Source organism: Cricetulus griseus, chromosome X, assembly GCF_003668045.3.
Source record: "Cricetulus griseus strain 17A/GY chromosome X, alternate assembly CriGri-PICRH-1.0, whole genome shotgun sequence".
Lineage (NCBI taxonomy): Eukaryota > Metazoa > Chordata > Mammalia > Rodentia > Cricetidae > Cricetulus > Cricetulus griseus.
This window is the reverse complement of record NC_048604.1, coordinates 97,090,706-97,108,182: the sequence shown is the minus strand read 5'-3', so window position 1 is coordinate 97,108,182 and position 17,477 is coordinate 97,090,706.

Sequence of the window (17,477 nt, the reverse complement as noted above, 5' to 3'; positions counted from 1 at the left end):
CCTGACCCCACTGCAGCTCTTTATTCATCCCAGTCATTCATTTGTTACACAACCATGTGTTCATCCACCTCAAGCCTATTTTCTGCTTTGTCTCTCCATGCCAACTCTTCCAGTCCTTTGCTCCCTTCATTCCCAATGTATATTTTGTTCCAGCCAAGTAACACCATCTACTCTTCCCTGAACACATTGACCCAGCTTCCCCTGGCACTTTGTCTCCACTGTTTCTTCTATCCAGGATTCTCCTCCCCCAAAGCTATCAAAATTCCCTTCATCTTCAGGATAAACTTGACACTGTTGCTATGCCACCTTTATCAAGACATAAACGTGGAAATAATCTCTCCAACGTCTGTGTTTCTGTGGCATTCTGTACTTCTATTGGAGTATCCATCAGTTAAACCTTATCACATAGTGGTTATGCTCATTTAACATCATTCCACTTGTATTCAAGGACTAGTGTATCCTTCAATCTCTTCAGTGCATATTATAGAAATTAAAGCACAACAATAATAATAATTAGAAACTATTGAGTGTTTACTGTATGTTCAACTTAATTTTAAAATTTTACAGGTGTGGGCTCATTTATTTCTCTCAATAGTTCTATGAAGGACATATCACTATTATTCCGTTTTTTTTTTTTTTTTTCGAGACAGGGTTTCTCTGTGTAGCTTTGGAGCCTATACTGGCACTTGTTCTGGAGACCAGGCTGGCCTCGAACTCACAGAGATCCGCCTGCCTCTGACTCCCGAGTGCTAGGATTAAAGGCGTGCACCACCAACGCCAGGCAATGAGAAAACCAGTTGGTTTGCTAAAGAGACACATAAAGGGGGTCAATTTAGATGGGGGGGGAGGATCTCAGAGGAGTTGGGGAAGGGGAAACCATAGTCAGAATTTATTGCAAGAAGGAAAACTATTTTCTACAAAAGAAAAGAGAAGAAGCTTGTCTAAGATGACAATTGAGGTACCATCCACAAGGCTCTGATGTCTGTGTTGTCAAAGTTCCACTTCTTATTCACTATAGGACACTTCCTCCTAGGGACCATCCAGGACCTTGAACTTCTTATATTGTGTTAAATATGAAAAGGCCAGTTTTTACTTAAATAGAGTTGAAGATTTGAATTTGTGAAATTAGCTGGCCTCCCAGAAAGAAAGCAAAAGGAGAAACACCAAATAAAAGGTTAAACACTCAGATATTTCTCAGTAAAATTTTAAATGAGCTTCACCAAATTATTTAACCCCTTTGATCTCCTCTCTTTATATAAGGAGTAAAGTATAAATTTCCTCACCCCAAAGATGCTTGTATAAAGTGTACTGAGGCATATGAGACTTTTGAAATCCACGGAAGGAAAAGCATGAGTCATTGTTGGCTGAAATGTTGTGAGGACACTTGTGGGTTACTCAGGGCTGGGATCACCAAGGAGTCTGCCATTTTGGGTGAGTGTGCCCTTCTGATGCAATGGAATTATTCCCACAAAGAGGAGGACATCACTAACCATGGAGATACAGATTCTGTAGGATTCTAAAGATTAAGATAAGGTGCCATTTCCTTCCTGAATCCTCAAGACATTAGATACTTGGGGAGTTTTTGAGTGTAAGGCTACGTAACAAATCAATCCTTGGACCAGCACCTTCTGAAACATTTGGCTTGAAGAAAAGAAACTTGAGGAGTTAGGTCACAGTTGGCCAGAGGTACTATTGCATTTTACTTGGAGCAATGACAATACGTGATGGATAGCAGCAAGGTCAGACATAGCTTCCAGTGTACCCTATAGGCACTGTGATGATGTATTGTGCCTAAGAAAGCTATGGCCTCAAACAGCCACCAGACAGTCTGTCCAGCCTACTTTTTACTAACAAGGTAACAATAGTTAAGTCACCTAGACTCTAAGTTGTGTTTTCCTCATTTGTCAATTGGGGATAATGATACTCTTCTGAATAGATTATTATGATGGCTTAATGGCATACTGCAACTTCCCAAACTTGAGTCATTCACAATATCACTGTAGCACTCAGGATAATTCTGAGCAAAGCTTAGGAAAGGGATCTGTTACACAAGTGTGGGAAGGGTTCAAGAAAGCCAGCTAAGGGAAATCACAGGACCCAGGTCTAGCAGTGCTAAGTAACTGTTATCATGTTGTGCCTGAAGGATGTAAGGTGAAAAAGCACGTACATAACTGGGATACAGTTTAGCAAAGGATTTGGGTCTGTGGACACCAGTTAAGGGGCCAGACAGACTGCAAAGTCACTGCTAGAGATGATGCAGCAGACTGAAGAAATGCCCCAGAATCCTACCCACAGCTTCCTTTTCGGGCTCCGCTGAGAAGAGCCAGGGGCAAGGGAGTCTATGATGTGGTCCATGTGGTCAGTGTCTTTCTCTACAGTTGAGGAGGATGAGGGGTTGAGTAGGTATGTGAGGAGGAGCCAGCACAACCTCTTGAACACATCACTGATTAGTGTTGGCCAACTTACCCCTTAAAACAAAACTTTTTTTATTAGCCAAATAAATTTACTTTCAAAAGGAGACATCATTTATGTGTGGGAAGTAGGGAAGGCTGGTGTGTGTGTGTGTGTGTGTGTGTGTGTGTGTGTGTGTGTGTGTGTGTTTACAGGTCAGAAGTCAATCTCAAGTGCCATTTCTCAAGAGATATCCACTTTTTTATTTGAAATTCTTTTATTATTTTTATTTGAAATTCTTTAAAAATATGTTTATCTCATTATTTTTAATTATATATGTCCACAGAGGCCAGAAAAATTGGATCCTCCAAGAGTTGGAGTTACAAGCTGTTGTGACTCATCTGACATGGGTGCTGCAAACTGAACTCAGGTCCTCTGCAAGAGTAGTACAAGCCCTTAACCTCTGAGTCATTTCTTCAGTCCCATGTTGTTTTCTGAAACAGGCTCTCATTTATCAAGTCTGCTAGGCTGGTTGGCCAGTGAGTCACAGAGATCTGTCTGTCTCTGATTCTCAAGCACTGGAATTACAATCACATACAAATAATCATATCCAGATTTCTACATGGTGGGTGCTGGGGATTGAACTCAAAGTCCCCATGCTTGAGGACCTGCATGACAGGTATTTACCAATTGAGACATCCCTGAGCCCCTCAAAAAAGACTTCTTAAACCTCATCCTAAGTGATGGCATCCATGAAACCACAGATTGAATATGCTAGCATTTCCTTTATACTACATATTAGGATTTATATAAATGTACAAAGTATGCACATATGTACCAGGGCTTGGATCATAATGAATACTTAATGAAAGGGTCAATTCTGTTGCTGGAAGTCTCAGATGAATGTGCAGTGGAATGCACACTCAAAGGTACACTTAAAATATATATGCCACTGTCATAAACATGATCTTTTCTCCACGTGTTTTTAAATGAGGCATTTCAAACTTATGAGAAAGATTATATAAACAAATATATTCTTTTCATAACTGGCCCATTTTAATGAATTTGATTATTTGGACCATTGATTTTTCATTAGATTATTTTGGTTTCTCTAGGCGCACAAGCAAATCATCTGGGAATGTTGATGAGGTTTTCTTCATGCTGCTGTTTAACATCTTACAGTGGGTAGAAGCTAAAGGGCAATGTTGAACAACAGCAGTGGCATTAGGGATCTTTCAGTCCTCTGCTTTGTTTTAATGGGAGTGCCTCTAGATTTTGTTGTTGTTTTTATCTTGTAAAACAATTGTTTACTGACTTTTTTAGTGTATTGTGAGTGCCTGTATTTATGTGGTCAAAGAGGGTAATGAGTTCTCTGGAACTGTAGTTACAGATAGTTGAGAGATGCCATGTGGCTGCTACGAATCAAATCGAGGCCTCTGCAAGAGCAGCAAATGCATTTAACTGCCAAGCCATCTCTCCAGCCCTGTTTTACTTCTTTTTTTAAAATATCATTAAACATTAAACACATTGTTGGTTGTTGGTTTATGGGAGATATTCTTTACCTTAGCTAAGAGTTATTATCATAGTGGGTAGTAAGTCTTGTCAAATGACTTTTAAACATCTATGGAAGCCTTACATTCCTGGGATAAATACGGCTCAGTTATGATGGATGGTTCTTTTAGCATAGTTTTCTTCTAGAAGAGTGACATCTTGGTTGAATAAAAGGAGAAGGTATATGACAGAAAGTCATGCTCAGGTTTTTGAGGGACTAGCAAAGTACATAAAGTCAAAGTACATTTTATTTAATCTGAAGAAAAGCAAATAAAAAGGAGCCTATCAGTGGAAAAGTGTGTTGTACAGACAATGCTGTCTCAAGTACCCATACTTAAAGGTTCTTAATTAAAACAGAAACATCTATCAATGGTCTGTAGGCTGCTGGGTTTTTTGTTGTTGTTGTTGTTGATTTATCATCGGAAGAAAAGAGGGACTTAAAGGTGGAACATTCTGCTCTTGCCTGCTCCTGTGTTCTATGAGAATAGACTTCCAGGTAAGGATTAGTTCTGGCCATGCAGATGTTTTCACTTTTTTGAAAGCTGGTCTAACATCAAACTTCTCATTTTTATCTCCACTTGGAGCAGAGTCAGTTTAGCCTAGTATGAGCGAGAGGAGCTGACTAAGCAAGAGACAAACCCAAAGATAACCCCAAAGATAACATAAAAGTATTGTTTGTGTGCCTGAGAGTGGGGAGAAGGGCATATACACAAACGGGATGTGCTTCCTGTCTGTGATCTCCATAAAACTGGACCACTTTTTTGTCTACCTCGGCTCAGTGCACATTCATAAGAAAACCATCTCAGTCATCTAAAATCATTGAAAAACTGTTCAAATTTTCTTGTAGTTACCACAAACTGTAAAGAATGCATGGCATTCCTATTGTCCAGCCATCTTCCTTTTCCATTTTTCTCAACAGTTGTCCCTCTCTCCCTCTCTCCAGTCTACCCAGGTTGACCTTTGCCTCATTTCAACTTCCAGAACCATTATTTTCTCTTCCTTGACAAGGCTGGCTCACTATCCTTCCAACTCCAGAGGAATCAAGGGTTTTGTACTCCTCCTTGCACCCATTTCCAAGATTGGCACAATGAGGTTCAAGAAATATCCGGAAAAGAACAATGCCATTAGTAACTAGATTTTTTAATTTAAGATTGTTTTGTTTGCCTATGACACATTCGAACAAAAAGAGAAAACACCCAAACTTTTGTATGTAGTCAGGACATTAATTTCTCCTCTGGTACATAGTCTACCATGTTCCTTTCCACCTCCACTGGCCATTACACAACAGCCAGGAAACAACAAAGGAGTCAAAAGTAGGAAGACCCAGGTAGACCAGGACCTGGAAAAGAAATTCTATATGTAATGGAGTGTTGGAACTTTGACAAAATTATGGTCACAAAAGTGCCCTTTTTCCTACTTGGCCTGGTTCCCTTGAAGATGGAGCTTTCCCTAAAAGTATTATTAAGGTCTCAAGGAAAAGGGTACAGGACGAATAAGGCATGCAAAGCTGTCTTTCTGCCTCTTAAATCTTGAGGAATTTCAAGGGCTGGGATACATCAAAGAGGAGGAGGGTCCTGCCTGCCATAGGCAGTTACTGTCCTGGCCCTTAAGCTCTGCCCACATCCCCAGTCTGTAAAGCCCAGAAGCCCCCAGCCAGTAAAGTGATGAGTCTATTTTTAAAGAACAGGCGTACTCCAAAGGAATAATGACTGCTGTTTTTCTCTACACTGTGCCAATCAGTGACTCATCAACCATTTTCTAAATGACTATGTTTTTATTCCCCGGTTTCCTTCACAGTGCAATATTAGAGAAGATTAAATGCAGTCCCTTGCTGCCTCCCTCTGCTTGTCTGCATCTTGTTTTAGAGATGGTAATGACCCCAAAATAGAAGTGTTTCATTGAGTACTGATTATTTTGTGACGGAGAAATGCACATGTGCATTACACACACACACACACACACACACACACACACACACACACACACACACACACCCCACTGTGTTAGGGAATCATCTATAGGAATTGCAGGCAGAAGATGGGTGAAAAGAAAAGAAGGCAGAACTTTGAACTAGGAAAAATATGGTACCTCAACTTGACCCCATTATCTTCCATCACCCCTGGATTTTTAGGGTTAAGACCCTTTATTAAGGACCCTCCTGATACTTTGCATAGTCACTTTCTAATGTATGCTATTATTTTACTGCCAAATTACTCAATTTCCTTTATAAGTATTTTTAGCTTTCTCCACTCCTCTGCCTGGCACCTTTTCCTACCCACCCTTTACAATAGCATTCCTCATTCTCTGTGGTCCTCTTGGAAACCCCAAGGAAAAACTATTTCTTGACTAGGTTTCACTCTTCTTACTCATACTACTGGACATAGTTGTTTCCTGAACCAAGCTTGCCTTTTGCCCCAAGGACAAAGAGAGAGTTGGGATAGAGAACTCATAGCCATTTCTGGGACAGCATCAACACTACACCTTTCCTGTGACTATTGAGTCTATCTTGACAAAAATCCCACCCAATACCAGTCTTCATCTTGTCCCCATTGGGCTATTTCATGGATCCTTGGCTTGTCTGTCTCTACCTTGCTTTTCCCTATCTTGTGATCTGGAAGCTCCATCTTTGTGGGTTAGAGCACCAGGACTACCTATCCAGAAGCTTCCAGTGGGGCTTCAATCTTAGGAGGAGATTCGGGGAATGAGGGTTGGGAGGACTGAGGTCCAGGCATTTACTGTGCTCAACTCCCTTTCCAGACTGATTCTGTCCTTCACCCCAAAGTCATGGGTTCTTTCCAGGAAGCCTATCTTCCTATCTATTTTCCCCATTTCTTGTTTTCCTTTGGATATGGGGTGATAATAGCTCTCTCTCTCTCTCTCTCTCTCTCTCTCTCTCTCTCTCTCTCTCTCTCTGTATTTGCCCTGTCCTGAATTGTCCCCATTTGTTGATACTGTGATACTGTGTAATCATTTTCTTTTAAACATCTCTCTCTCTCTCTCTCTCATCTCTCTCTCTCTCTCTCTCTCTCTCTCTCTCCCCCACCCTGCATGCTGCGTGCGCGCGCGCGCGTGTGCGTGTGTGTGTGTGTGTGTGTGTGTGTGTGTGTGTGTGTGTGTGTGTATGTGTGTATGTATGTGTGTCAGAGGATAACTTTGCAGGAGTCTGTTTTTTCCTTCCATTATGTATGTTCTAAGGATTGAACTCTGGTCATTAGACTTGGCAGCAAGCACCCTTACCCATCTCCTGGGCCATGAGAATAATTAGTCTCTTGATTTAAAAATGACTCTTCAAATAATCCTTATTTAAATATATCATTAGTTTCCTGTTCAGACCCTAGCTGGCTCTGTCTTCTCTATCTTACCCCCACCCACTAGCTCTACCTGTTTTTATGTTTTTTCCTCTTACCTTCTGCAATCCTCTGGCACCCTCGGGGCTCTAAGATAATACACAATAGGTCTTCCAGAGCACCATGTGACTCTTTGGGAATCAACACTAAAGGGATCTCAGTGGCATGAAATGAGCTTCAGACTTATGGTCTAAGTGTGACATCCATGAACTTCAGTGGGGTAGGGCATACTTACTTGAGAGAAAGGATAAGGACTGATTTGTAGTTAGACTAGTAACTGTGGCCCAAGCCCTCCATGTTCCATATATAAATCCCAAGCCTGACTTCTTTGTAAACCATCCCTAGATCATGTAAGGCTACAGTTATCTCAATAGCAGCAGAATCTCAATAATCACAAGAGTCATAATTATAACCATCATAATGGCTATCAATTACTGAGTGCCAACTTTGAACCAGGCACTGCGCCTAGTGTTTCGCTTCATTAAATCAAATGGAAGTTTCCATCTCATTCTTAATAATTTGACACTGCACAATAATAGAGAAAGGACATATCAAATCCCAATCCATTCGAAAGTTGTCACCAGCATGACTCCACTTTTGAGTCATGTGTTACTTCCCACTTCACAGAGAGAACCATGGCCTTCACTGTTGGAAGTCTGAACCTCCTGGAGGGCCTTCTCATCAGTAAATTGCTGCTCTCTCCTCAAGGGTCTCTGTGAGTTTGGGCAGTGATTTTGGGCAGTGATTGAGTGTCACAATTGTCACTTTCGTCCACAATGTATCCAGACAACTTTGAAGGCTTGAGGTACATCAAAGGAGGATAAAACAAAAAAGCAAAAACAAAACAACTTCACGTAGTGAAGGGAAAGATGCCAAAGCATTATAACCCTTGAGGAATTTAGCTGCTGTGGGCATTCTTAGTTCTCTGATAGTTGCTGTTCTTTTTCAAGTTGGTTTCTGTCTATGGAAACCCTGCCTAGGTCAACTTTCTGCCCCCATGTCCCCCGGCTTTGGGAGTATCATTTACTTGGGGTTCTTCTTAGTCCAGGAAGTACCCCTCTTTCCCTAACAGAACCAAGTATGATCTAGTGACTAGAGCTCCTCTACACATTCTCCTGGGTGCCATTCTGTCCACTCTCCATAAAGACCTACATTCTGGAAGGGGGCAGGGAAAGGGGAAACTCCCCCACTTTAATCTCTCTCTCTCCCCACCTGTCTGTCTCTCTGCCTGCCTGCCTGCCTATCTGTCTTTCTATCATCTATCTCATCGTAAGGATACAAGCATAGCCCATGTCTAGAAGACAGACAATAGAGCCTTCATCCCTAAATGCTGAGATGCTTTGCAAGGCCCTGCATCTTTAGTCCTGCTTCACCTTGTGGCATGATCACAGTACAGCTGTTTATTTGTTTGTTTTTTTTCTTCCAGGTTGCTTAGCCTAGGGCCTATGGAAATAGGCTCTTTAGTCACCTATACAAAGTCCTGGTTATGTATAGAAGTGGCACTTAAAAGTGGCTTTGGATTGCTTAGCCAGGGTTCTTTCTCTGCCCAATTTCTGTCTGAAAGGAATGGTTCTATTTTTTCTGTTCTATAGATCTTAACTCTAGGCTTTCAGTCTTTGGGTGGCTGAAATCTTTTCCTACATTCTTTGCCCTAGAAGACAAGTCATCAATCTTATTAATGTGAGGGTCTGACTTCCCTATTGACATTTATCAGCATGTCCTAGTGATGCTATTACCTTCTGTATTTCTAGAATCTGTTCCTTCCTTCTCTACCACCTTCGCTATTTCTTCCATATTGGCTGCTAGGCCATCCTTTCACCCTTCCTAAATACTATTTGTCATTGTTATTTACTTTTTCATTACTTTTAAGTGATCATGCCTCCTCCAACAAAACTGCAAGCTTCAGGAAGGCAGGAATTTTGCCTATCTGATTCATGGTCATATCCCTTACACACAGCACACTGCTCAAAGGGTAGTAGGCTCTCAGTGCTTATTCTCTACAAGAATGGTTGAATAGTTGAGCCTAATTCACATATGTTGGAGGCTGGGAGATAAGGTCTCTAACACTGTCTTACATATGGCAAAGCTATTATGGACTACTACTTGGGTAAATGAATATTTCTTTTGCTCAAGGCCATACAGCTAATTAGTGTCCATACTTAAATTTGCTTGTTTCAGTTGATTCTGTGTCTTTTAAGTCAGGCTGCACCCTAGACCAATTAAAGTAGAACTTGGTAGGAGTGAGAGAGGGCCCTGATAGCAATGTTTTTTAAGTTGTCTAAGTGATTCTGATATATAGCCAAGATTGAGAACTACATTAAATCACAAAGTAGGGTCAAGGTAACAACATACTCCTCTCATACTATATCTAATAGGCAAAAAACATTTGAGAAAAATTAAAGACATTTCTTAGGGAATGGAACATTAAATCTTGCATGTTTGGAAACATCAATGGAGAAAAGGAACATCCCATGGGTCAGGACTACAGTACTATAAGAACTAGCATGTGTTAATCTCCAAAAGTGAACTCTGAAGTCAGAGAAATTGTTTTATAAGGTGGATGTAGGCATTGAATAAAATAAATAATGGGAATGTATTTGAGGCTAGTTACTAAGAGGCTATTGCCTAATAATCTGTTTAGACCTTAGGAAAGTGACTCCAGAGATTTAAGAAGGATTCTTTGCATCATTTAGAATAGGCAAAATTCCAGCTGTGTTTATGAAAGGAGACTTTTTGGACAATGAAGTATAAAAAGCCCTGGAAGTCCTTTTTCTCAAAAAAAGGAAAGAAAAGAAAGAAAAACGCAGCATGGCAGAGAGCAACTGTACTTGGTTGGTTGGTTGATGGTTCATTTCATTCTAGAATCACTAAGCTCTTTGGTCAGGGCCTGGTTTTGGAACTGCTGGTTGTGAAGCTGGGAAATCTGAAAGTGGAGTAAGAAAATGAAGAGTGGCTGACTTGTCCAGGGAATGCTCTAAGTCAGTGAAATCTCAGAAAGAAAATGTGCTGCTTAGAGTTCCCAATTTTGAGTCTCAGGCTCCACCCTTTGGATAGTACTCTAACCACAGGGTGCTAATTTCATGCAATTAGAACTCTTTACAGTGATAACTTCTTAAATACAATGTAGGGTTTCTTAGGCCATAAGAAAACACCAAAGTAAACTGCCACCTGGTAGTCCAGAATTGGATTTTTTAGTCTATTTGCAGCCTATACAATAACCAGATATTGGTATTACAATGTAAAATAGTTTGGTGTTATAAATAAATGCAGAATTTAACTGAAGTACCATCTTTATGTGGCCATGCTTCTATTACAAAGAAAGGTCCAGAGGAACTTTGCAGAGGTATGAAACTGTATGGACTAGTCTGTCAATCACTTCTAGGCTTTGATCTCTCGGTTAGTTAGCATATATGGAAGAACAAGACTAAGAAAGAAGGTTTCTACTGGTTTCAGAGATTCACTAGGATGGAATGCTATTGTAGCACAAATAAAAACACAGAGACAGATGTTGGGGTTCAAGCTTAAGATCAGAAAAGCAAAGCAACAGAGCCACCAGAGAACTCTTACCTCTACCACGGCTGGGGAGATCCTGTCCTCAATGTGGCTGGAGACTAATTCCCAGGTCTGAGACCTTGCTCCTGTCTTATATACCTCTCTATTGCTGAGATTAAAGGCATGAGCTCTGTTTCTCTTTTAGACTGATTCACTCTCATGTTGCCCTGGGTGGCTTTGAACTCACACAGATCCATCTGCATTCTGTCTCCTGAGTCCTGGGATTAAAGGTGTGTACCACCACTGCCTGGCCTCTATGGCTGTGACTAGCTTTGCATTCTGATCTCCAGGCAAGTTTTATTAAATCAGAAGCAATATATCACCACATGCTATGCTTTACAGGAGGAAAACAAATCCAAGTTATTATGGAATTGCTGTAGTTGGTCCAAATGGCAACAAATTAGGTAGCTTTTCTTAACACACAGTTCTCTCTGGTTACACTCATTTTATACATCGTGTTGTCCTTGTAGTGCAGACATAATCTGCAGTATGAATTTCATTCATTTTAACATTATAAAAATGGAAATCAGAAGTATTTAGGTTGGGTTAATATTCAATTGCATTAGTTAGAAACATGTACTTTTGGAACTCAAAGGGTTATTTAGTTCAATTCCTTCCTTCTATGGTTTTGAATATTTAATGATCAAGTTGTTGAGTTTGGAGACAGATCCTTGTACACAATTTTTGAATTAGAAAATCTGTAAGTAAAGATTCGAGTTTTTACAGTCAAGAGACTTGTATGGTTTGTTTATTTCCCACCAGCTTTGGACTTCTTTTACTGTAATGAAATAGCTTAGGCTGAGTACTTTATAAAGAAGTTGTTTTTTGACCTCTTTAGCAGTACTGGAGATTGAACCTAAAGCCTTGCTAGGAAAGTGCTCTGTCACTGAACTTACACCTCAAGCCATATCTTAGTTATAAAAATTGTCAGACAGGATATCACTTAGTTGCTCAGTCTGGCCTTGAACTCTCTTTGAATTAAGCCTGGATTGGCCTTGAATTGATGATCCATCCTGCTGTCTCAGCTTCCTGAGTAGCTAAAACTATAGGCCTGTATTACCAGCCTTGATGAGAAATAAGTTCATTTAGCACAGTTTTCAAGGCCAAAGGTCCAAGGTCAATGGTTGCATTGCTTTGGCCTTTAGGAAGAGCTTATAGTAGATGACATAGCGGTGGGAATGCACATAAGAAGGAGACATGATATGGTGAGATATAGGAAGCCAGAAAGTAAAGAGCTGCCAATAATGATTTCTCATTAGGACACACCTCTTAGAGAACCCACTCTCTTAATATCGCCACACCTAGCACCAAGTTTATAAGACAGGAACATTTGAGCAGCATTCTCAAATCATATCCAAACCATAACAACTCATACTGTCACTCGGTTATATCCAGTTCTTTTTGCTTAGAAAAAAATGAAGTGTAACAAGCCTTAGGGCAGAGGAACTGCAGGACACTAACAACAGGCCTTGAGGAAAGGTCACCTTAGGGCTGTGCAATAAAGGAATGAGAAAGGGGGGGCAGTGATTACTTTGATATCCTTAAGACTTATTAGCCAACTGCCTACTAACGTAATGAAAGATGATGTTCTTCAGGCATGCTCCAAATTCACATCAATTTGTTTTGGGAAAATTCTATGTGATTACAAAGATCTGCATATCACAATGTTCCCATGTTCTAGTCACTTGAACCTTTTGAACAGTATTATGCCATTTTCTAGCCCCATATACATATGTATATATATGTATATATATAGTAATACATATACTACATATGTATACAGAAATGTTATATGTATATAGACATATAACAAATAGGATATATCATGGTGAATGATAAAGGACTCATTTTTTTTTTTTTTTGGTTTTTCGAGACAGGGTTTTTCTGTGTAGCTTTGGAGCCTATCCTGGCACTCTCTCTGGAGACCAGGCTGGCCTCGAACTCACAGCGATTCTCCTGACTCTGCCTCCCGAGTGCTGGGATTAAAGGCGTGCGTCACCAACGCCCAGCCTAAAGGACTCATTTTTAAACAAATACCACTTAATTTTATACTAAGAAACAATTAAAACTCACACTGTGAAATACATCATGATGCAATTTTTACTACTATTCACCTTTAATAGTCAAATTTTCCTGCTTTCGTGTAGAAAAAGTGATCAATTTATTTACTGTAAGTTGTTTAATAAAAAGTTGACTATGTTGACAAACAAGCTTTAAATTGACGTATTGCTTTCCATATAATTCTGGGACTGAACATACATTAGAATCCTACAAAAATTAAATATATGTTTAAATTCAGAGTAAATATATACTGGTTTCATGACATGATGTTAATTTATTTTGTTTTAAAATACATAATATAATTTGGGGCTTTAAGAAATGATATACCGGAGCTGGAGAGATGGCTAAGAGGTTAAGAACACTGACTGCTCTTCCAGAGGTCCTGAGTTCAATTCCCAGCAACCACATGGTGGCTCACAACCATCCCTTATGAGATCTGGTGCCCTCTTTTGGTGAGCAGATATAGATGGAAGCAGAATGTTGTATACATAATATGTAAATAAAATCTTTTAAAAAAGATTTATAAAAAATAGAAATGATATAACCAGTGACACTCCATTGGAGAAAACTGTTGTACCCTTTGCCATCAGGTATCAATTGCAAACAACTTCTTGGTTATGAGTGGGACCTGGTGTCTATTTCTCCCTCTCAGGGCTGCAACTTCATATGGCTGGAGCCTGTGCAGGCACTATGCATATTGTGTAGTCTCTGTGAGTACATATATGTGCATCAGTACTGCTTTGTTTTGTTCTGGCATTTTTGTCTCATTAGGTTTTTTGTTTGCTTTGTTTTGTTTTTGTTTTGGGAGAAAAAGAGAGGTGGGAGAAAGAGAAAGAGGGCATGAAGTTGGGTGGGTAAGGAGGTGGGAAGGATCTGGAAGGAGGAGTTGGAGGAGAGAAAACATGATTAAAATATTTTAAATAAAAATAAATGACAATAACAGAAGAAAATTAGGTGCTATTGTTTGTGAGTCTAACAAATCAAAGCATGAATAGTCTTTGCTGACAATAAATGCAAATACAAACAAGACAAAATTATGATGACACTTTCTAAATTTCACATTGTTCTTGAAGTACCAACAGTATCCTGATATGTATATATGATCCAATGCAAATTATCATTGTTATTCTTATTTTTTTGTGGCATCTCAATTTTTAGTTCAATATTAAAAGTCTTTTACCAGTAGGTAGTTTAGGATCAAGCAAAATGCTTTGGGACGAGCAATTAGAACTATTACAACATTATAGTTCTTAGAAACAACATACCTGTTGTGATAGATTGAATGTAATCATCCCCCCATAGGGAGTGTCACTATTAGGAGCTGTGACCTTGTTGGAGGAAGTGTGTTACTTACAGGGGTGGTCTTTGAAGTCTCCTGTGTTCAAGCTATGCCTAGTTCAGTTCACTTCCTGTTGCCTGAAGATCAAGAATCAGGACTCTCGGCTCCTTTTCCTGTATCATGTCTGCCTGCATGCTACCGTATCCTACCATAATGATAATGGGCTAAACCTCTGAAGCTGTAAGGTAGCCCCAGTTAAATGCTTTTCTTTATAAGAGTTGCTGTGGTCATGATATCTCTTCACAGCAATAAAAAAAAACCAAATTTAGTAGTAGTTGAGTGATGGTTGTGCTATCAGAAAACCTCTCAAATTTCTGTTAATTTTAACCTGAGCAAGGAGGCTTTCTGGTGGCTTGTTCAAATGAGGAAATGTAAGTTACATTCTTTATTCAAAATGAAAAGTGGAGGTGGATACTATCTTGGACGAAGCTCTCACTAGTAGAGCCTAATGTGGTGGGTTGGGCGATGTAACAAAGATTTAGTGAGGAATTGCTCTAGAAGCAATCAATGAGATGTGAAAGAAGCAAGGGTGGAGGGTGAAGAAGCTGAGCAAAGGTGTGGATTCTGGAGGCCAGTCTCAGCTGGATGCCAGAGGGTGCTGCTGAGTTTGTTCTGTGTTGTGCCATGGAGTTATTGGCCTTGTGCTGCCTTTCTGTGGATGTAATCTTCTGGTGTTTTCTGTGACATTTAGGAAGTCCTTTGGACCAAGAGACAAATGGGAATGGTCAACAGCCATAGCAGTAATGCTGGGTACTCTGGCCAGGTCAAAGAAAACTGGAAGGGAGGTAAGTATCAATCTGTTCTAGACACAATTCCATTTTATGACCTTGAGTGCTAGAAACACATCTGCATGTATAATTATGTGTTACTGAACAAACAATTATGTAACTATTGAACCTTAATTGGAAAAGCAGCTTTATAAGAATAGATCACTGCTGAGTTTAGATTACAGATGATTACTTCAGTCCTCAAACAGTTGTGCACACATAGTAAAGGGTTTTAGTTTTGGTTGTTGTTCTTGTTGTTTGTTTGTCTTTGTGGAACTGGGGTTTGAACCTGGGGCCTTGTGTATACAAGGCAAGCAATCTATGACTGAGCTATATTCTCCACTGTAGTAGGTATTTGTGAAATAACATCTCTGGAACAATGAACTAGACAAAGTTTAAACCTTTGCCTCCCAAGTTTCCTAACACTGCTTTTTAGGAATCAATACTCCTATCATGCAGAGCCTCATCAGAATGCATGAATAGTCGATGACCTAAATGGTGGACTTTCTTTTTTTTCACTCAGGAGCATATACTCCCCAAGCATACAACGAAAAAGTAAGTTTTAAAGAGATTTTTAAAAAAAGAGACGGCTATTTTCTACACCATACAAGAAATTTAGATGTGGGGAGGAGGCCTGGAAACAGGCAGATACAGGCTTTACAATTCATGTCTCAAGGACCATCTTCTTTCATTTTATCCTGCTTTGAATGTGGCTTTCACCCTCATGTGTGGTCACAGACTGACCTTCCCATCTCCCAGTCTGGAGTCTTTTCTCCAAGATCAAAGAAGACTAAAGCAACAGAAGGGACAGCACTTCTGTTGGGAAAGCAAAATTTTGTCCAAAGATCTCCAGCAAATTTTTATGTAGATGTCAGTGTCCAGAATTGTACCATCAGCATGGAGAACAGGTGCCACTGCCACCTGAAATAAACTAAGGATTCTAATGGTGGTATAGATAGGTATCTGTCACTGTCGAAAAATTACATGAGGCCTATGGGTGTTGAAAAATAAAAAAAAATTTTCTTCTTTCAACAGTAACTAAGGCAAAATTAAGAGAAAATTGAAAACTATTGTTTAAATCTCATCCATTTTTTTGCTTTCAGAGAGGTGGGATTCTCACCAATGTCAATAGGAAAAAAATACTTTTCAACACAGTTAAAAACAGATCAGGATTAGGTTGTAATAGAGGCACTTACCATTTATTTTTTTTTTCCAATGGAATTCCTGGAGGATTGTTTCTTTTTTTTGCAGATTTTTTTTATTTGAATTAGAAACAAGATTGTTTTACATGACAATCCCAGTTCCCTTCTCCCTCCTGTACTCCCCTACCACCCCCCTCAACTAAAACCCTACCTATTACATATCCTTTCTGCTCCCCCTGGATGGTGAGGCCTTCCATAGGGTGTCATCAGAGTCTATTGTATCCTTTGGGATAGGGCCTAGGCCCACCCCCGTGTGTCTTGGCTTTGGGAGTATTCCTCTATGTGGAATGGGCTCCCAAGTCCACACCCATGCTAGGGATAAGTACTGAACTTCTACAGGAGGTCCCATAGATTTCTGAGGTTTCCTCACTGAAACCCATGTTCCTGGGGTCTGGAGCAGTCCCATGCTGGTATTCCAGCTATCAATCTGGGGAGCAAGAGTTCCCCGATGTTCAGCTCAGCTGTTTCTGTGGGTTTCACCAGCATGGTCTGGACTCCTTGCTCATCACTCATCCTTCTCTGCATCTGGATTCCAATTCAGTTCAGTGATTAGCTGTGGGTGTCTGTTTCTATTTCCACCAGCTGCTGGATGAGGGTTATCGGGTGGCATATAAGCCAGTCATCAATCTCATTATCAGGGGAGGGCATTTAAGGTAGCCTCTCCTCTGTTGCTTGGATTGTTAGCTGGTGTCATCTTTGTAGATCTCCAGACCTTTCCCTAGTGCCTGATTTCTCTGTAAACCTAAAATGTCTCCCTCTATTATGGTATCTCCATTCTTGTTATCTTCTATTCTTCCCCTGACTCAACCTTTCTGCTCCCTCATGTCCTCTGCATCCCTCCTCTTCTCCCATTCTCATTCTCCTAGCTCCCTCCCCTCTCCTTCCATGCTCCCAATTTGCTCAGGAGATCTTGACCCTTTCCCCTTCTCCAGGGGACCATGTATGTCTCTTTTAGGGTCCTCCTTGTTTATTAGCTTCTTTGGCAGTGTGGATTGTAGGCTGGTAATCCTTTACGTCTAAAATCCGCATATGAGTGAGTACATACCATGTTTGTCTTTTTGTGATTGGGTTACCTTGCTCAGAATGGTTTCTTCTAGTTCCATCCATTTTCCTACAAATTTCAAGATTCCATTGTTTTTTTTTCCCACTGAGTAATACTCCATTGTGTAAATGCACCACATTTTCTCTATCCATTCTTCAGTTGAGAGGCATCTAGGCTGCTTCCAGTTTCTTTTTATCCTGACTGCCTGGCATTTCATCTGTGTGC